General features: G+C 36.9%; 2 pseudogenes across 1 annotated transcript; both read left to right on the forward strand.

The window, feature by feature from the left end:
- The first annotated feature begins 1114 nt into the window (after positions 1-1114).
- Positions 1115-13011, forward strand: LOC107887457 (65-kDa microtubule-associated protein 6-like; annotated as a pseudogene). The gene is made up of 11 exons (XR_005916086.1): positions 1115-1852; positions 5134-5337; positions 5423-5689; positions 10900-11115; positions 11195-11350; positions 11425-11584; positions 11693-11844; positions 12005-12092; positions 12173-12246; positions 12340-12414; positions 12649-13011. The product of XR_005916086.1 is annotated as a 65-kDa microtubule-associated protein 6-like (transcript).
- A 773-nt stretch (positions 13012-13784) lies between these two features.
- Positions 13785-14656, forward strand: LOC107888209 (putative clathrin assembly protein At1g25240; annotated as a pseudogene).
- Positions 14657-22395: the final 7739 nt, after the last annotated feature.

Genomic DNA, 22395 nt, shown 5'->3' on the forward strand with positions numbered 1-22395 from the left:
TTGGGGACAATTAGACCCACCCGCCCCCCATATCGTCTCTGTCGTAGAGGGTCAATCACCCTGTATTTTCTCCAGGGCCAGCTATTTTTTTGTCTTTGTCTTCCTCTCCCTGCTTAAACTTAATCCATTCAATGGTGAAGTGGAGATTTGAAAAAAAATTTGAATTATTTTCCTTAATTATATTAAGATTAGTTAGTTGTTCATTGGAATTAAATATTGGTAGCACCAAACAGAAAATAATTATATGATTATTGGGATAAAATGATGTTATTAATGTTGGCAGATCATAGGTCAATCAAACATACCTATCATATTGTATTTTATTTTATTTTAGCCTCTTCAATAACATTATTATTATTATTATTATTATTATTATGCCTTTCATCGACGAATATAATTTTCATTTTAATTAAACAATAAAAAAAACCCATACAGCGACTAAACATCAATGCTAAAGACATCCACATTAAAAAAAAAAAAAGAATACTTGAAAGTAAGAAAGTAAACCAAAGCTTTCGGGGGAAAAAAACCCCAACCTACTTGTATCTATCAAGTACCAACCAAAGTACATAGTCATAACCACAAACAATTCCATTTCAGTAAATTGGGCAATTATCAGTTAAGCCTTTCTCTTTTCAACTTTCATCCCACCATTCTCGCACCTTCATCACCAGAAACTTTAATTTATATTGGAAATGTCTTATTTTCTAATTATTATTATTAAAACTGATTTATTCGTAAATATATATATTTTGGACTTAAAATACTATTTTTTTTAAATAATACCAAACTAGTAAATGCATTATTTGCATGATAAACCTTGGAATACCTCCAGAAGAGAAAGAGTCGGTCGTCACAGAAGAAAAATAAAAGGTATATGCGAGACATCCCACGCGCCAGCCTGATTTTAACCGCCAAAACCCAGTTTTTATTGGGATGTGTTATTCACGCTGAGGGTCAGCGATGCAGGAAGCATAGATCTCCCATCGGTTCCTTCCTCTTACTATTTTCCAAACAAAATAATTCAATTATTTAATATTTGGGAAAAAAAAGATTGGATTTTTGTTTCAGTGTACTTACTTTATTTTTTTTTTCAACTCAAAGAGTGTTTAACAGTTTCAGGACCCAAAACCCAAGAAAAAAAGAGAGAAAAAAAAAAAAACAGATCTTTTATTCTTCTTCTTCTCTTCTTCTTTGATAATCTCTTTCAAGTTTTAACCTACTAGTAGTAGTACTACATTGGCATTTTAGACAAACCCTAGAGATTTTAAGCAAAACCCCCTTTTTTTTATCTCACTTTTAAAAGCTTAAGAATTCCTTTCTTTATTACCAATCATTGTTGTCTCTGTCTTCTTTTATCTTCAAAAATTTTGAGGAAGAACCAAAAAATAAAAATAAAGGAACAAAACTTTACCTTTATCATATTCTGTTTACAGATCCTTTTTGGTGGGTGTTGTTAATGTTTTTGCATTTTCCTTAAGAGAGAAAAAAAAAAAGTTTGGTGAAAGAAACAATTTATTTAGAAACAGCGTTTGTTGGGGGTGTTCTGATTTGAAGCTTTTCAGATCTGAAAGAAGGCCAAGGTTGTTTGTTTCAAAGCAATGTCTTTTTTGACTTTTCATGTCTACTCATTTCCCTCTCACTTTCCTTCCTTTTGAGTTTCCTTTCTTCAACTTTGGTTCCGGGAACCAGCTAAAGAGTGTTCCTTTTTCCAACTTGGGCTTCACTTTTAAATTTTGGTTTTGAATCATTGGGGAGAGAAGGATCTGTGAAAATGTTGGCCTTTGAAAGTCCTTTAGTTACCAGTGCTCGTACAAGCACAAGCTGCAATGAATTGCTCAGAGAACTTCAGGTCCTCTTTGCCCTCTCTCTGTCTTCTTAATTATTGCCTTCAAATTATTAGAATTGTGTGACCCAAATTCTAAGAGATTGCTTGCAAGTCAAGTTAAACAAAAATATATTTTCTTTCTAGAAGATTTAGTATTTATTAGTATAATATATTTAGCATTTATTAGTATAGTTTATTTGACTTACTAATTTAGCCTATAAATAGGCTCCTTTACAATCTTAGAATTAAGTGATACCCATTAGATTAGAACTCATAACACATTCAGAGAATTTTGTGTTTACGTTTGAGGGTTCTTTGTTTTTCGGGTTTTCGGGGTTTAGTTTTTATCTCCATCTTTTGTACTCTTTATTCTTTTGCCATTATAGTAAAATTATCTTTGCCCGTGGTTTTTTATCCTCTTTTGAGGGGTTTTTCCACGTTAAATTTGTGTGTTCATCTTCTCAATTTCTTCTACTATTTTTACTTGTTCGTCGCTTAATCGGGACGATCCTAACAAGTGGTATCAGAGCTAGTTTAACTTTCATAGATCAGCCCGGTCAGAGATGGCAGCAACAAGGTTTGAAATTGAAAAGTTCGATGGTGAGACAAATTTCAATCTGTGGCAAGTTCGGATGATGGCAATTCTAGTTCAAAATGGCTTGAAAAGGTTGTTACAGGGAAAAAGCCTGAGAATCTAAATCAAACAGAATGGGAAGAGCTTGATGAAAAGGCCTTGTCTGCAATCCAGTTGTGCCTCGCGAATACAGTATTGCAGGAGATATTGATGGAGAATACCTCATTCGCCTTGTGGAAAAGGTTAGAAACTCTTTATGCGACTAAGTCTCTGGCTAACCGTTTAGTGTTGAAACAACGTCTATTTACGTTTCGCATGAACGAATGTGAGCTTCTTAAAGATCACATCAGTCAATTCATTACTCTTTTAAATGATTTAAAGAACGTTGAGGTTTATATTGACGATAAAGATCAAGCTATGCTATTATTGTGCTCTTTACCTTCTTCATACAAGTCTTTCAGGGAGACCCTGATTTATGGCAGAGACAAACTCTCGTTCGAAGATGTGAAGGGTCATTTGTTGAGTAGAGACAAACTCGACAATGAGTTTGATTTGAATAGCAAAGCAGATAGACAAGCTTCCGTTTTGGTAGCATCAAAGAAACAAGACAAAAGGTATCGCTATTGCAAAAAGTTAGGTCACGTCAAAGCAGATTGTTATAAACTGCGAAATAAAAGAGCTGCTGAGAGTAACGAGGAAGATGTAGCTGGTGCTAATTTGGTCGATGAAGGCGGTGATGATTTCTTGTTAGTATCAACGAGCGATAACTCCAAGCTTACGTCTGAGTGGATCCTAGATTCAGGATGTTCTTTCCACATGTGTCCTAATAGAGAATGGTTCTCCACATACAGTTCAGTTGAAGGTGGAGTTGTGCACATGGAAAACGATTCATCTAGTAAAATAATCGGTATTGGTACTGTTAAAATTAGGATACACGATGGGACGATTAGGACACTCTCAGATGTCAGGTATGTACCTGATTTACGAAAGAATCTCATCTCCTTGAGTATTTTAGACTTGAAAGGATGTAGAATCAACATCGAGTCGAGCGACATTAAAGTATCTCGTGGAGCTCTCGTTTTGTTAAAAGGTAAAAGAACCGGCAGTCTTTATATTCTGGAAGGTTCTACAATGACCGGTGAAATCGGACGTCCCTCGTCCGTTACGGAGTCAAAGTCAACTCATTTGAAGCGGAGGCAACTTGGTCATAGGAGGGAAAAAGGTATGACCGTTTCGTTGAAGAGAGGTTCTCTTTTGGATGCAGGTTTTGAAAAGTTAGGGCACTGTATTCGTGAAAATCAGACCCGGGTTAGTTTTGATTTGGCTGTGCACAAGTCGAAGGCTAGAAGTCTTCCAGCTTCTAAGCATAGATTCGACTCAGTTAATTCCCTGCATAGTTCAAGATAGGCCCGTGGCGGGTTTTGGCAAAGATGGCATTGAAAGAATTCGTGTCAAGGTGGAGATTGTTAGAATTGTGTGACCCAAATTCTAAGAGATTGCTTGCAAGTCAAGTTAAACAAAAATATATTTTCTTTCTAGAAGATTTAGTATTTATTAGTATAATATATTTAGCATTTATTAGTATAGTTTATTTGATTTACTAATTTAGCCTATAAATAGGCTCCTTTACAATCTTAGAATTAAGTGATACCCATTAGATTAGAACTCATAACACATTCAGAGAATTTTGTGTTTACGTTTGAGGGTTCTTTATTTTTCGGGTTTTCGGGGTTTAGTTTTTATCTCCATCTTTTGTACTCTTCATTCTTTTGCCATTATAGTAAAATTATCTTTACCCGTGGTTTTTTATCCTCTTTTGAGGGGTTTTTCCACGTTAAATTTGTGTGTTCATCTTCTCAATTTCTTCTACTATTTTTACTTGTTCGTTGCTTAATCGGGACGATCCTAACACAAATTATTTGAGTTTCTTCTTCCTACTAAACACTGGTCTTTTTTTGGTGGGAAGAAAGGAGTGAAATGGGTTGTCTTGTTTCTTGTTTTGAAATTGCTTTACATGATGGGTGTTTGAAAAAGTTAATGCCTTTGTTAAAAGTTAAAAGCATTTATTGTTTCCTGTTTATTTAACTCGTGTATCATAATGAGTCTAGTAATAGCGACGAATTCAAGGTCCTTTTGGGTTTCTGAAGAGAAAAATGACCTTCAATTTTCTGCTTTAAGGCTAAAAAGGTGTTCCTGTGCTACTGATCTGTTCACTGAAATTATTATTTTTTAATTTTAGTACACTGCCATGGTCTTTTGTAAAGCAAGGATCTTTTAATGGTTTTCTAAATGGTTTCTTTCAAGGGATTGTTTTGAATTTCTTAATTTAATGAAGAATTTATCGTTGCTAGTTTGAATTTTCTATTTTCACTCCCTTTGTTTCTAAAAGTTTAGCATACTACGGTCTCATAGAGCATTAATCTTTGCTTTTGATGTTTGTTTTTCAGTAAGAATAACTTGATGGACTTTGTTGATTGATTAGCTTTTTCTTTAAGCATGCGTAAATACATATGTACATAAGTTTGTGGAAATAAGTTGTGCAAATGATAAGGTATGATTGTGTTGAGGATTGTGATTAATTTTGTCATTGGTTCACTGTTTTCATTCTCTTAAGTTTCTTGTTAATTAAAATTCACGTGCAAGCTGATAAGATTCTGAATCTCAATTCTGAAAAAGAATCCAATGCACGTTTCAACTCTTAAAATTTTTTTTCATTTTTTCCTGAGAGCAGCAAATATGGAGCGACATCGGTGAAAGTGAAGCTGATAAAGACCGGATGCTATTGCAATTGGAGAGGGAATGCTTAGAAGTATACCGCCGGAAGGTCGAGGAAGCTGCCAATGCCAAGGCACGTCTACATCAATCTGTTGCCGCCAAGGAAGCTGAGGTTGCAACACTTATGGCAGCTCTTGGAGAGCTCAATCTACATTCACCGGTATCTGGCATTGGATTATCTTTCCATTTCATAATTTCGTTTATGGTATTGCTTTGCTAATTTTGTTTCTAATTCTTACTCACAGATTCAGAAAGAGAAGAAGATGGCACCATTAAAAGAAAAACTCGCTTCTATAACTCCACTGCTTGAGGATCTTAGGACAAAGAAAGAAGAAAGAAGAAAGCAATTTACAGATATAAAGAATCAAATTGAAAAGATCAGTGGAGAAATTTCTGGTTACAACTATCCAAATGATACCATGATTAGCTGTTTAACTCTTGAAGACCAAGACTTGTCGCTAAGAAGGCTTACGGAATTTCAGACTCGTCTTCAGACTCTTCAGAAGGAGAAGGTATGGATTTTACTGTAAAAACATTTCAAATAACTATCATTATACCTATATGTTGGAGCAAGAGGCAGCAGCAGCAAGCTTCAGCAGAATGCTTGTTTAGCAAGTCTCGTGACTTGTAGGAGAAACAAAGCAGAAAACTCAAATGGATTTTGAAGCAAAACTAAAAATGGAGAGCATATGGATGAAAACTTGTTGAATTCATTCATTAAACTTTTAAAATGGCCCAAAGCCAATACATAAACAAGTTTACAATCTTGACAAAACAGTAGGTTGACCTAAACTTCACCTACTACCACTAATACACATGGTAACTTGTGCTAATTAGCTTGAACAAGTAAACAAAGCTGATTTATCAGCTCAATCAACATCAAAATTACATCAAGCATAAACCTAACATAGTTATAAAGCAACTAAGTTACATTACACTAACTTAAAATTACAAAATGAAACATAAACAGCTTGCTGACTAGGTAAACCAGCAGCTTCTGCATGTAGTGCCTTTGACAGTCTTGGTTGCTGCATGCTGACCATAACTTCAATACTCCTCCTTGGTTAGCATGTTGCAAACTCCCATATTAGCTCTCAGGTGTTGAAACTTGGAAACACTTAGTGCTTTTGTTAAAATATCAGCAATTTGCTCTTCAGAACTGCAATGTATCAGCTTAACAACATGAGCTTGTTCCATTTCTCGAACTGCATGAAGTTTGATGTTGAAGTGCTTGGTCCTTCCATGAAAAACAGGATTCTTTGCAATAGCAACTGCTGATTGGTTGTCACACATTATCTCAGTTGCTTCCTTTTGCTCATGATTGATATCTTTCAAAATTTTTCTAAGCCATATGGCTTGATTGACTGCTGCAGCAGCAGCCACATATTCTGCTTCTGCAGTCGACTGAGCCACTACTCCCTGCTTCTTTGAGCTCCAGCAAATCATAGCAGAGCCTATGTTGAATGCATAACCTGTAGTGCTCTTCATGTCATCCAAGGAACCAGCCCAATCACTGTCACAATATCCAACTAGCTTCAAGTTCTCAGCCTTGGTAAACTGCATTCCATAGGACAAAGTTCCTTTGATGTATCTTAGAACCCTTTTTGCAGCTCTAAAATGACTTTCATTTGAACAATGCATAAACCTCGAGAGTAGACTCACAGCATACATTATATCAGGTCTAGTAGCAGTCAAATACAACAAACATCCAACTAGACTTCGATAGGTTGTTTCACAAACCTTTTCATGCTTGTCTTGGCTCGAGAGTTTTTCTCCAACAGCAACTGGTGTGCTGGTTGCTTTGCAATTCTCCATTGAGAATTTGTTGAGAACCTTCATAGCAAAGGTCTTTTGACTTAGCCAAATCCCATTCTTAGCTTGGTTTACTTCCATGCCTAAGAAGTAAGACATCAATCCCAAGTCTGACATTTCAAAGTGCTGTTGCATTTTGACTTTAAAGCTGCTTAGCATCTCATGATCTCCTCCTGTCACCAGTAGGTCATCGACATATATTGAGACAATGAGCTGAGTTTCAGCACTAGTTGATTTTACATACAGAGTTGGCTCGCTGAGACTTCTTTCAAATCCTTGACTGGTCAGATAGCCATCTATTCTGCTATACCAGGCCCTTGGAGCCTGTTTCAAGCCATACAAGGCTTTATTGAGCTTGTACACCATTTCTTCCTTGCCAGACACCTTGAAACCTTGAGGTTGCTCCACATAAATCTCCTCTTCAAGGAATCCATTCAGAAATGCTGATTTTACATCAAGTTGGTGTATCAGCCACTGTTTTTGTGCTGCTAAGGCAACTAGCAGTCTGATAGTGTCTAGCCTGGCCACTGGTGCAAAGGTTTCCAGGTAGTCTGACCCATACCTTTGACTGAAACCTTTCACAACCAATCTAGCCTTTAACTTGTTTAGGCTACCATCAGCATTGTTCTTTACTCGATAAACCCATTTGACACCAATAATCTTCCTGTTTGTTGGTTTATCAACCAGACTCCAGGTCTGATTCTTTTCAATCATTCTGATTTCTTCAATCATTGCTTGCTTCCAGTCCTCCTGGTTTTCTGCTTCTTCAAAGCAACTTGGTTCAACAGTAGCCACTTGTGCTCTTTCATAAACATCAGCCAGTGATCGAGTGCCTCTGATTGGAACATCATCTACATCCATTTCAGGTGTGTTTTCATCATTTTCAACTTGGTCCACTGCGAGATCTTCAGCCACTGCCTCTAGTTCAGCCTTCTCCCAATTCCAGTGTCCTTTTTCATTGAAAACAACATCCCTGCTAACCAATATCTTGTTTGTAGCAGGTTCTAGGATTCTGTAGCCCTTCTTAACCAAGCTATAGCCGATCAGGATCCCTGCTTGAGCTCTTTTATCTAGCTTGCTTCTCTTCTCAGCTGAAACTTGTGTGTAGCACAGACAACCAAAGGTTCTGAGATGAGCCAGTGATGGCTTAAACCCAAACCAGGCTTCAAATGGAGTCTTTTCAGCCAGAGCCTTGGTTGGGAGCCTGTTTTGGAGATAGACTGCTGTGTTAACAGCTTCAGCCCACAGAGTTTTGGGCAAATTCTTCTCAAACAGAAGACATCTTGCCATGTTCATCAAGCTTCTGTTTTTCCTTTCACTGACCCCATTCTGTTGGGGTGTATACACATTAGTCAACTGGTGTTTGATACCTGCTTCTTCACAGTAGGCTTGGAACTGAGCTGAGGTGTACTCAGTTCCATTATCTGACCTCACTGCTCTAAGTTTGCAACCAGACTCAGTTTCAACAGCAGCTTTATACTTCAGGAACACAGATGGAACCTCTGACTTCTGTTTTAGAAAATAAATCCAGCAGTATCTTGTTAAGTCATCAATAAATAAAATAAAGTACCTGCTTCCTTTGAAAGACTCAGTCTTCATTGGTCCACACACATCTGTATGCACAAGCTGGAGCTTCTCTGATGCTCTCCATGTTGTGCTTGTTGGAAATGGCAATCTTGCCAATTTTCCTTGCTGACATATCTCACAAAGCTCATCATTCTTCACTGAATCGATGAAATTTTCTGCCAGACCTTCATTGACCATGCGGGCTATGGATTTGTAGTTTGCATGTCCAAGCCTCTGGTGCCAGAGTCTCGAGTCATCAGTGGAGGCTATGCAGGCTGAATGTGAGTCATTTGGCCAGTCTACTTCAAAACATTTATCAGTCATGGTGACTGTTATGAGATTTGATCCACTTGGATCAAAAATTTGACATTCTTTCTCCTTGAAAACAACTGAGTAACCTTTCTCAAGTAGTTGAGTTATACTGAGAAGGTTCCTATCGATTTCAGGTACCAAAAGTACATTTGAAATGATTTTGCCACCTGTAGAGGTATGGATCAGCACATCTCCTCTTCCTTCAGCATTGATTAACTGACCATTTCCAATTTTTACTTTGGTTTTGCAGGTTCTGTCCAGGGTTTTGAAGATAGTTGCATCTGGTGACATGTGGTTTGTGCACCCACTGTCTAGAAGCCAGCCCTTTGAACCCTTTTTCTGATTTGCTGCACATGACACAGCAAAAACATGTTCTTCTTGATCACTGCTTTCTTCAGCTACTCGAGCTTCTGCCTTTTGTTGCTGAAATTGATTCTGTCTTGGTTTGCTTCTATTCTTGCAAACTTTTTCAGCATGGCCTTTTTTCTTGCAGTGTTGGCATACTGCATCTGGTCTAAACCAGCATCTATCTTCTGGATGACCAGCTCTTTTACAATGTCTGCAGAGTTGGTCACTGCTCCTAGCAGCATCAGGCTTAGGCCTGTTTTTCCAGAACTTTTTGCCTTTATGAGTTTTGATGCTCGAGGCTTCTTTGGCTTGAAAAGCCCCTTCCTGGTGCTCCTCTTGTCTGCTGGCTCTTCTTTGCTCTTGTGCATACAAGGCATTGATTAACTCAGTTAAGGAGATAGTTGTCAAGTCCCTTGAGTCTTCGAGGGATGAAATTTTAGCTTCATACCTCTCTGGTAGAGTGGACATGACTTTCTCAACCATTCTAGCTTCACTGAATTGCTCTCCTAGGAGCCTTATGCTGTTTACAACAGCCATAATCCGATCTGAGTACTGCTTAACTGTTTCTTCCTCTTTCATTTTGAGATTTTCGAAATCTCTTCTCAAGTTGAGCAGCTGTTGTTGCCTTGTTTTCTCAGTCCCCTGAAATTCTTCTTTCAGCTTGTCCCAAGCCTCCTTTGGTGTTTCACAGGCCATGATCCTCATAAAGATCACATCTGTCACACAGTTCTGTATGCATGACATGGCCTTGTGCCTTTTTGTTCTTTCATCAGTGTGTTGCCTTATTTGAGCAACTGTTGGATTAGCTCGAAGAGGTGCTGGCTCAGCATCTGAGTTGACAACTTCCCATAGGTCGAATGCCTGCAGGTAAGTCCTCATCTTAACTGCCCAAATGTTGAAGCCCTCTCCATTGAAGACAGGTGGTGAAGCTGGTGAAAAACCTGATGATGCCATCGTTTTGATGTTGAACTACAACAGGTCCTCTAAGAATACGGCTCTAGATACCAATTGTTGGAGCAAGAGGCAGCAGCAGCAAGCTTCAGCAGAATGCTTGTTTAGCAAGTCTCGTGACTTGTAGGAGAAACAAAGCAGAAAACTCAAATGGATTTTGAAGCAAAACTAAAAATGGAGAGCATATGGATGAAAACTTGTTGAATTCATTCATTAAACTTTTAAAATGGCCCAAAGCCAATACATAAACAAGTTTACAATCTTGACAAAACAGTAGGTTGACCTAAACTTCACCTACTACCACTAATACACATGGTAACTTGTGCTAATTAGCTTGAACAAGTAAACAAAGCTGATTTATCAGCTCAATCAACATCAAAATTACATCAAGCATAAACCTAACATAGTTATAAAGCAACTAAGTTACATTACACTAACTTAAAATTACAAAATGAAACATAAACAGCTTGCTGACTAGGTAAACCAGCAGCTTCTGCATGTAGTGCCTTTGACAGTCTTGGTTGCTGCATGCTGACCATAACTTCAATACTATATCCTTTCTGCATAACATGCAGGAGAAGATATGGGCGCTATACATAGCTCATATTGGGTGCAAGGTTCATATGCTTTTCGGGATCATAACTTTGAACTTAATTCTTTGAATGGATTTGAATAAAATCTTTAAAATTCATTCTAGATTTTGATGATATAAGCATTTCATTTTCCTTTGCAGTCTGATCGCCTTCATAAGGTTTTGGAATACGTAAATGAGGTTCATTTGCTTTGTGGGGTACTAGGGTTGGATTTTGCCCAGACCGTAAGTGATGTGCATCCGAGCTTGCAAAGGGCTAACCAGGAACAATCAACGAATATTAGCAATGGTACATTTGAAGGCTTAGAGCAGACCATTAACAAGCTCAAATCTGAAAGAAGAATTCGAATGCAGAAGGTGTTCGATACCCCTCCCTAGCTTTCATTTGATTTTTCTTGTGAAAATTTTGAATCCAAACCCTGTTTTCGAAATGCAGTTGAAGGATATTGCGGGTCAACTATTTGAACTCTGGAACTTGATGGATTCACCTCAAGCTGAGAAGAATATTTTTTCAAGGGCCACTTCTATTCTTAGGTTATCGGAACCTGAAGTTACTGAACCTGGTGTTCTTTCAACTGAGATGATTGAGCAGGTTTGAGCTACACCAATCTGGTTTTTTCCTAATTACTGGAATATCGGTGCTCAAACTTTTGGTATTTTCGACAGGCATCAGCAGAAGTGGAAAGGCTCACCAAATTGAAAGCTAGCAGAATGAAAGAACTCGTCTTGAAAAGGAGATCGGAGTTGGAAGATATTTGCAGAATGACTCATATTAAGCCTGATGCTAGTACTTCTGTTGAGAAATCTAATGCATTGATTGATTCTGGTATTTTTCTTGTGTTTCCTTGCCACAATGTCTTGCTGTTAGACAAACTGTTATTGATTCTATTTTCAGCTGACATAGTTAATGATGCATATTGCTAATGTTGTTCAGGTCTAGTAGACCCTTCTGAACTCTTAGCAAATATTGAAGCACAGATAACTAAAGTTAAAGATGAAGCTCTGAGTCGAAAAGAAATAATGGATAGAATAGATCGATGGCTTTTGGCTTGTGAAGAAGAAAATTGGCTTGAAGACTACAATCAAGTAAGCAAGCATTGTGTGTGTCTCATGTGTTTTCCCTATCTTAGTTTCTCTCTTCAATATTGCTTGTGTACTATTCCGTGAGTCAAAATAAGTACATCTGATTCACCTTGTCTATATAAAATTTTAATTCATTAGTTGTTAACTTCATTTTGAATCTCAGGATGAAAACCGGTACAATGCAGGGAGAGGTGCACATATTAACCTTAAGCGTGCAGAAAAAGCTTGAATAACAATAACCAAAATTCCGGGTATTTATTCTTCTTATTCATCCAACTGTCTCTGATGGATATGTTTGTATTGTTGAGCTAAATAGTGGTACCCTTTGCAGCAATTGTGGATAATCTGATCAACAGAACGTTAGCTTGGGAAGAAGAAAAAAGGGCATTGTTTCTATATGATGGGGTCAGTAATTCTGTGAACTTGCATAATCATTGTCGTTTGGAATTGTTTCTGAATAAGCTTGTTCCTAAACATGACATACTTGTATGCATATAGGAGCGACTGGTGTCGATACTGGAGGACTACAAGCTGACAAGGAAACAAAGAGAGGAGGAAAAGAAGAGATGCAGGGTAATTTTAATATGTTTTTTTGCTTGTGCAAATATTGTTGCCGAGTTATCTGAACCTTTTAGCCCTTTGGTACCTTGTCCATTTTCCTTTCTTTTCTCATCTCCTTTTTAACTTGTTAAAGCGACTTTTTATATAATGAATGGCATTTCCAAGCAGGTCATATATTGAATGTGTGCATTGATCTCTACGACTTACACATGCATAAAACCAATATCTTTTCTATTCATTTTGCAGGACCAAAAGAAGATTCAAGATCTGCTCCTGACAGAGAGAGAAGCCATTTATGGGTCAAAACCTAGTCCAAGGAAAAGTAACAGCTTCAGAAAGACAAACGGTTATCGAGCAAATGGAAATGGATCCATGACTCCCAGTACACCTCGTCGGAACTCGGTGGGTGGAGCAACTCCCGAGCTACTTACACCACGTTCATACTCGGGGCGCCAAAATGGCTACTTCAAGGAAATGAGAAGGTTGTCTACAGCACCTATAAACTTTGTGGCCATATCAAAGGAAGATACAGTATCTACATACACTTCAGTATGTGATTCGGAGCTCGGGTCTCCACCACATAGCTGAAGTTTAGAAATCCAGAAGTGGTATGTTTTACCTACGCCATTGAACCTCTTCTGTTAATGTTGTTCACACGCTTAAAACAATTTTTGTTCAATCACAGGAAGAGGATAGGATCATATAGTTGCAATAAGTGTAGACTGGATTAATTGAAGCAGAACCGTGTGTTGTGAATATACGAAAGAAAGAGTATGGATAGATTAGTGTACGGATTGTGAATTGGTAGGAGTCGGACAGGTGACTGACTTTTGTGGGCGTTCGCATGGAAATGATGTTATTTGCCATTGCGGAGAGGGAGAAATGAAGAAACCAGTTTGAAAATTGTGTTTTAACTTGTTTTTGTTGTGTGGTGTTACATGTTGTACTGATAATATTGATAGTACTAGTATTACTGGATTTTTTTGCTTGAATGTATTGAATGTACGTATACATGCTTGAATGTATGTTTGCAATGTATATACTTGTACTCTAGTATGATCATCATTATATTATCCTTGTTTGTTTAAAATTTCTTATGTCAAGTAAGCATTTTTAACACCACTTCCCCAATTTCATAATTCATGTGTACGCAGTTGAAATTTAACTTTCTTTTATTGTATAACACCGATTCTAGCAAGTTGCCAACCAGATAATTCACATTCAAGTGTTTTTTATTTTTATTTTTAACATCTAATCATGGTATATGAAATTAGCCATTTGTTCCCAAAATAGAAATGCGTCAAGAGAAACAACTATAAACTTGTCCGAAGATATATGCTAACAAATGGCAAATACAGGCAGACATGGCTAAATAACAGCTTAGTTTTCTATCCAGTCATAGGCCGTCGGTTTTGGGTTTGTTGAAGCAAAATTTTGTATTAAGAAAAAAACAAAAACAAAAAGAGGGGCTTCAAGACCACCTCTGACAAACCCGCTGCTTTGTAAGGGCGACGGAGGGTTGAGGTCGAAGAAACATGAAGCTATGGAAGAGGGCCGTTGGTGCTGTCAAAGATAAGAACAGCATAGTGGTGGTCTATGTTTCCAGAAGGAATTCCTTTAGGAACCCTGAACTTGAGGCTGCCATTATAAAGGCCACAAGTCACGATGAATTACTCATTGATAAAAGGAGTGCGCAGGTTGTGTTTTCGTGGATTCGAGCGTCGCCCGTTAGCCTAGGTCCTCTTATATGGGCCTTGTCTAGGAGGATGGAGAAGACTCGGAGTTGGGTGGTGGCCATTAAAGGGTTGATGCTCATGCATGGCATTTTCCATTGCAAGGCACCAGTGGTTCAAATGTGCAGCGTTTACCCTTTGATCTTTCCACTTTCAGCGATGGACATTCCAAGCCCAGCAAAACCTGGGGTTTCAATAGTATCATCCGTGAGTACTTTGCGTTTCTAGATCAAAGAGCTGCCATTTTTTTGGAGCAAGATAATCAGAACAACAACAACAAAGTCGAGGAACGTTCGTTGTTGGTGCAACAGCTTTTGAAATTGGAGAAATGGCAATCAAAAAAGGGTTAGATCCGGATTGTTCCTTCTCTATATTTGTCCCCATTTGATATCATTCTCTCAACTTCCCCATTATCTGTGATGTTTTTGGATAGTACAACTAGGGGGGATTCACCGTCCAAGCTTAAGGTGTGTTCCATATGACATCGAATTTTTTTTTAAATAGTAATCTTATCTATATAATAAATGGATCAACAGAGAAAAAGTCACTACCACAAGTTGGTGGTGAAACCGGTAGCCGACCAACGGCCATCAACAATTAAACTACTGATAAGTTATCTTTCTTCAGTTGTTAATGATAATTTACAGATAATTGCTAAGCAATCCCCTTCTAAAACAATATCCCTTAACCCCATGTCATAAGGAGCGGAAAGTCGCCTGAGCTTTCGCCACAAAGGGAGATTTGATGTGAGCAAGGCGTTCAACGTAAGCTCTCATGCACATACTTTGGGCATCTCTAATTAGAATCCCAAGCGTAGCATCACCAACTGTGTGGTAGAAACTAGCATAAAAGTTAACCTTGCAAATCCCAAGAGGGGGTGCGACCCAATCCTTTGCACTGTTTTTTTTTTTGATTGCACTGTTAGATGGCGTGTTTAGGGCTGCTGATGTGGATTTTAATATTGTTTTGTGTTTCAAGTTGTTGCTATTTTTCAGGCATTTTGTTATTTAAGTTTATGCTCATGGCTTAAGCTTAGGACCATGTTGTTAGTGGGTTGTTAATGGTAAATCGATCTCCTCATCGAGCATCTCATCGAGCATTGAACGGTAATGTTCCAGAAGAGATATGGTCAGGTAATCCTCCCAATTATTCTAATCTTAGAGTTTTTGGTTGTTCTACTTATGCTAAAGTTAGCCAAGGAAAGCTTGAACCAATGGTCGTTAAATGCATTTTTCTGGGATACTCTACCGGTATAAAAGGTTTTAAGTTATCGTGTTCGAAATCCGACAAAATAATTGTTAGCAACGATGTTACGTTTGATGAATCTATCACGTTTTGATTAGAAAAGGGGACTTCTACTTTTAAAGACATAAAAAATTGGAGTGTCTCAAGCAAGGTGGAGTCAAAATTCGAAACATAGGGCAACGCCACAACAAGTAAATGTCCAACGTCACAAGGACACAATGAACAAAGGTCTCATCCCGACAAAGAGTCTGGTGACATGACAAAATTTTGATTCTTGCAAGTTTAAAGCTGTTTCAGATCTATTTGGGGTTCCATCCGATTCTCAGGTACCTCACCATCTCATTTAACTAATTATAAGTTGGCTCATGACAGGAAAAGGCGAGAAATACAACCACCACAGAAATATTGTGAAGGAAGCCTAATGGCTTATGCTCTAAATGTTGCTGAGAGCATTGATTCAACCGATCCTTTGTGTTATTATGAGGTAGTTCAAGCCTCTGATTCTAGCAAATGGCTCGTTGAAATGGAAGAAGAGATGGAATTGCTTTAAAAGAATGAGACTTAGAGGCTAGTTAAACCACTCATCGGTAAAAGAATCATTGGTTGCAAATAGGTGTTTAAAAAGAAGAAAGGTTCGGGTCCTAATGATACTAGGTATAAGGTAAGACTAGTTGCAAAGGGCTACAGTCAAGAGGGAGGGAGTTGATTTTCATGATGTTTTATCTCTTGTTGTGAAACATACGTCCATTTGGACGCTTTTGGCCCTTGTTGCATCAAATAATATTGAGTTAGAGCAATTATATGTAAAGATTGCTTTCTTTCATGGTGACCTTGAGGAGGACATCTACATGCAATAATAGGAAGGTTTCAAATTTGACGGTAAAGAAGATCATGTTTATCTTTTATAAAAGTCTTTGTACGGTTTGAAGCAATCTTCTAGGCAGTGGTATAAAAAGTTTGACTCTTTCATACTGAGTATTGGTTTTTCTCGAAGTAAGTATTGAAGTTGTGTTTATCTACAATGTCTTGATGATGGTTCTTTTATATGTTTGTTGTTTTATGTTGATGATATGTTAATTACAGCTAAAAATTCATCTAAAATTGATCGTCTTAAAATCATGTTCAACCCTAAGTTTGAGATTAAAGATATAGATGCAACAAAGAAAATTTTGGGGATAGAAATTTTAAGAGATAGACATTCGAGGATATTATTTTATCGCAATAAAGGTACATCAAGAAGATCCTTGAGCGATTTGAGATGCAAGATGCAAAACTGGTAAGTACTCCTTTAGCTGCACACTTTAAACTCTCAATTTTAGATTCCCTATAGAATGAAGAAGATGAAAGGTACATGTCAAAAGTACCTTATTCAAGCATAGTTGGAAGTTTGTGCACTCGTCCCGATATTTCACATGTTGTTAGTGTTGTTAGCTAATACAAGACAAATCCTGGTATGTTACACTGGCATGTTACACTGGCATGCAATTAAATGGATTTTCATATATTTACGAGGTACTTCTAACATGTGCTTAGAGTTTGGAAGAATTCAAAAGGGTCTAGTCGGTTATGTTGATTCTGATAATGGAGGAAACTTAGATCGAAGAAGGTCTCTCACAGGTTACCTATTTGATTTTGGGAATTGTACCATTAGTTGGAAAGCGACACTTCAAGCTACATTGGTTTGTTGACTACTGAAGCTGAATACATGTCAATTACAAAAGCAGTAAAAGAAGTAATTTGGTTAAGAGGTTTGTACAATGAACGGGTAAGCGAAAATGGGACAACTATTGTATATTATGATAGTCAAAGTGGCATACATCTCGCCAAAGATCAAATGCATCACGAGAGAACAAAGCATATAGACATTCGTTGTCATTTTGTTTGAGAGGTGATAATTCAAGGGGATATTCAGATTTTTAAAATTGGCATAGAACACAATCCGGCCGACATGTTGACAAAGAGCCTTCCAGTTTCAAAGTTAGAGCATTACTTGGACTTGGTAAGTATCCTACAAAGAATCAATTAAGCCTGTAACAGGGCTCAGTAAGGGAGTTGGTCCAAATACAAGTCACGGTGGAGATTTGTGGGAGAATGTCTCTTCTTTTGACCAAAATTTATTTTGGCTTTTTTTCTCTTAGTTAAACTTTATTTTTGAGTTTCCCACTTAAACTCTAATTAAACTAGAGTTGTTGTAGTCATTTATGCTATGAATAGTTACTCTAGCTTTTACACAACAGAAATATTTAGATTGAGAAAATTTTGTTCTTTGTTTCGAATAGTTTTTCTTGTAGGACTTCAGCTTTCTTTTAATTCTCTCCATCTTTTTCTCCTTTATTCTAGTGAAATCTCATTTTGCCTGTGATTTTTTATCCTCTTTAGAAGAGTTTTTCTACTTAAAATTTGTGTGTTCGATCTTTTCGATTCTTATTTTCCTCACTCTGTTCGTTGTTTAATATAGTTTATCCCATACAGATTATAATCATTTTTATAATTTGTAAATTAGGTAACAAAATAATATAAATTTTTTATAATATATAACTTTATAAAAATTAATATAAACTTTACAATATATAATCTTTATAAGAAAATGTTTTGCAAATTTCCAATAAATTTCATAACACTTCTTATAAATAATGTATTTTTTGTCATAAATTTAGAAAGTATTTTTTTATAAATAACTTAGATAAAAAAAAACTATAACATTTTTTTATGAATAAGTATATTATTTTTATAATATATAGCAAGAACACATAAATAATATAAATTTTTGTTACAACTTTATAAAATACATAATTTTTTAGCATAATGACTTTTTTGATCCTCTAACTTCACAAAAAAGAAGAAGTCAGTTTAGCCATCAATTTAATTTCTCATCTCTTTTAGCCCTTAAATTTGTATTGTTTGTCAAATCACCTTAAAATTGATGGAAAAGTTGATGTCTATTAACTTTATTGACATGATAGCCCATGTGGATGTCTGTCAATAATTAATTAATTTTTAGAAATTTTAAATATATATTTTTATCATTTTTATACTTTTTAAATAATTTCTAATTTTAAAAAATAATTGTTTTGAATTTTTTTAAAAAATTAATTAATTGCTAACATAACATGTAACAGCCCAAAATTGACCCTAGTCGGGAAGTGGTTTCGGGACCGCTAAACCGAGTCACCGAAATGTTTGAATGTGATAATTATTGTCTAGAATATGTAATTATGAATGTGTGAAAATTTCAAGCTTCGATTTAGTCGATTGCATGTGAATTTAGTCAATAGGACTTATGCGAGAAAATTTTAAAATGTGATAGGTCAATGCGTAAGGACCTATTAGTGCATGTGGAAAAAGGGGAGGACTTGCATGTCAAATTTCCCCCCCTTTTTATAGTGGCCGGCCATGACAAATAAGGTGGACAAGGTGTGATGGGCAAAACATGTCATAGACATGTTTTGTTGGTGCATCATGGGATGAATAACAAAATAAAAAGTTAGTAATAAAGAAATGGAAAAAAAAAAGAATGATGAAAGGAAAAAAAAAAGGGATCATCATTCATGTTCTTGCTAGCCGAATCTAAAGAAGAAAGAAAAAAAATTGTTCATCTTTTATCATCCTTGGCCGAAAATGCTAAGAAGAAGGGGGAAGGGGAAGTAAAACATTCGGCCACTCCTTCTAGTCTTGAATAAGGTATGTAATGCATGGTAGCTTTTGGAAATTGTTGAATGTATTAAGCTAGTTACTAAGTCCCTTAGTTAGCCCATGTTCAAATCTTGAATATTGTTGGTAACATGAGCAATCGGTCATCTTAAGTCACTATTAAGGTAAGGAAGTTTGTACTAACTTTTGAAATTTTAGTTAATATTGAGTGAGTTATCAAGTGATTTTTGTAAACCATGTTGAAATTTCGATTTTGGGGGTAAGTATGGTTTTCGGCTATAAGAGATTAATAAGGGTGATGATTGTGTTACATGCTAAACTTAGATGAAATTGTGTGATTAGATAAATTAAAAGTAATAGTATAGTTGATGAATATATATAGATATGCATATTCGGCCATCACTTAGGAGCTTATGTGATGTTGGGTTTAAGCTTTGCATATTCGGCTATATGTATATATACATATATATGTAAGACCATTCGTGATATTACCTTAGGACTATGTATATATAACCGACAAAAAAATGGGGAAAACTAGCAAAGGTGAAGGCCGAATGAGCTATAGGAGGTGTGGATGACTTTTATGCATGTGGGTGTGTGTGTATGCCATTTAGTTGGTGACATTCGGCATTTCTTAATTAACATTAGAGATGAGTGAATGAAATCGGCATGTGTGTTTGTGAAAATGCCGAATGTGAATTTGGATAATATTGAGTAATGTATGTGCTTTAAAATGATGGAATGGAGTGGATGCTTTAAATGTGCTATGAACAATTATAAGTTAAATTAAGGTTTGCTAAATTACCATTGTCATTGCCGAATATACAAACATACACATGCATGTGTAATTGAAGTATGAATGTTTAGCAAGATGGTTAAACTAGTTAATTTATCGATTTAGCTCGAGAAGCTAAAGGTGGAGAGGCAAGCAAGGGCAAAGAAAAGATCATCGAGTAACCGAGTTGGAACCGTCTTACCCAACACAAAGCAAGTCATCAAGCATATATTTTGTATTGATCTAAATAGACATAATGTCTATGTAATCATGCTGAATGGAATGATAAATTTATATACATGTATGTATGTGGTGATGAAAGTGTTGAATGAAGAGAAAAGAGGTGAGATGTATTGAGTTGTTGACCTCGGCACTAAGAGTGCAGGTATAAACATTTATGATCATGAGATTGGCGCTAAGTGTGCGGGTTTAAATTGTACAGCACTAAGTGTGCGAGCTTGATTATGTAGCACTAAGTGTGCGAGCTTGATTATGTAGCACTAAGTGTGCGAATTTGATTATGTAGCACTAAGTGTGCGAGTTTGATTATGTAGCACTAAGTGTGCGAGTTTGATTATATAGCACTAAGTGTGCGAGTTGATTATATAACACTGAGTGTGCGGACTTAATATATACGTTTGAATCATTATGGACACTAAGTGTGCGACATTATTAAGTCGATCACGGACAGCGGATCGGGTAAGTACCTTGAGTTCATGGCCAATAGGCGCTATGTTTATAATTGGAGTTGAGCTTGGTAAGTTGAAACCTATGTGACAATTATAATTGAAGTCACGTACATAAGATTTATTGTGGAATAGGTGAAAGGCCGTTTAGTTGTATGATTGTAACGAAAATAAAATGATGTATGAAAATGCCTCAAATATCCTATTGATGAGTATATGGAATGTGAATGCATGATCTGGTATGAGATTGAACCGATGGGTCTGAGGAACTATGGCATGGTTCGGTATGGATGGAGTAACTAGCCTCGTTCCATCTTATTTCCTATTGTGATAATGTTATTAAGGATGGTAGTGCATTGCTTATGACTTACTGAGTTATATACTCACTCGGCGTTTCCTTGTCACCTATTCTAGGTTTCTTGGACTCGTCTCTTTTTGCGTGATCGTGCTGTCGTCGAAGTCATCACACCGGCTAGCAAGTTTTGGTACTTTCTTCTTAGTCGGCTTAGGAGAACATTTCGGCATGTATAGGCTATTATGTTGTGTTTGAACTTTGGTATGTAAACTTTTAGCCATGCGAAAATGGCATAAATGTTCGGTTGGATTTGGTTTCATAACGTTAGGTCGTAAATCTTGATAATTCGACCTTTTTATGCCATATGTCATGGTTGATTATTTTGGTGTTAAAATTCATGATATGGCAATAGTGTAGTAGGGGGATGTTTGACAATGATTAGCCTTTGGCATGGCTAGTCATGATCATAATTTGTGATATGTATGGTGAAATACTAGTTAGATCAAGGAGAAATCACGAAATGGGTATAGTTGCTTTCGTAACAGATGCTGGCAACAGTAGTGACGTGAGATTGAAAAATCAGTAAAAATAGTAGGAGTGGAATTAATTGATGAATAAATTATTTATTCGAAGCTCGATGAGTCTATTTTCATATAGAAGTAACGAAAAGATCATATGGACAGTATGTTAAGAGATATTCAGGTTCTCGTGAGACAGGGCCAGAACGGTTTCTGGATTCCCTGTTCCGACTTTGGAAATTCATTATAAATTAACCAGATACAATTAGGAGTCATACCATATATGGATAGATTCCTCTATGAGTCTAGTTTCTATAGAAACAAACGACATCAGTATTGAAGCTCTGTGCAGGGAGATATCCAGGTCGAAATGCGCAAAGGTCAGTGTAGTCGATCCCTGTAATATAGGAGACTTTGACTAATAAACTGTACTAATTGGCCCGACCAAAAATTCTAGAAAAAAATATGTAGATGGGCATATGAGTCTAGTTTCCGGGAAAAATCACGAAACTGATTTTCGAGTTGTGAAACTCAAGATATGATTTTTAAAGTGACTAGTACGCAGATTGGCAGTGTCTGAGAAATATTTTTATAAAGGGTTTAAAGTCTGTTAACATCTCGTGTTCGACTCCGGTGTCGGTCTCGGGTTCGGGGTGTTACATTTGATTGGTATCAGAGCTATGGTTTAGTCGGTTCTAGGACTACCATAGCACGTATGAGTCTAGCTATACATGCCGAATGTTAATGTTTAACTGTGTGATGACTTCTGACGGTTAAAATTTATGTTTTGATTAGTAAATGGATCCCGGTGTAGAGAGAACCTTGGCGGATGACATTGAAAGTGTAGCGGCTGCTCCTGCACAAGGGACACCGCCTGTTGAACCTCAGTCATCTGCGAATAATCAAGGTGAGGGGGCTAAACAAGCCTTCTTTACCATGATGAATGAGTGGGTCGCGCAGTATGCCCGAACCAATCCGGCTGTCCAACAATTCCCGAATTTGAATAATCCACCCCCGGAGCCAGTAATGCCATCAGTTACTGATCCTGTGAGGCTGAGTAAGCCACCTGTAGACTTGATTAGGAAGCGCG

The sequence above is a fragment of the Gossypium hirsutum genome, chromosome A03 (genome assembly GCF_007990345.1).
Source record: "Gossypium hirsutum isolate 1008001.06 chromosome A03, Gossypium_hirsutum_v2.1, whole genome shotgun sequence".
NCBI classification, from domain to species: Eukaryota; Viridiplantae; Streptophyta; class Magnoliopsida; order Malvales; family Malvaceae; genus Gossypium; species Gossypium hirsutum.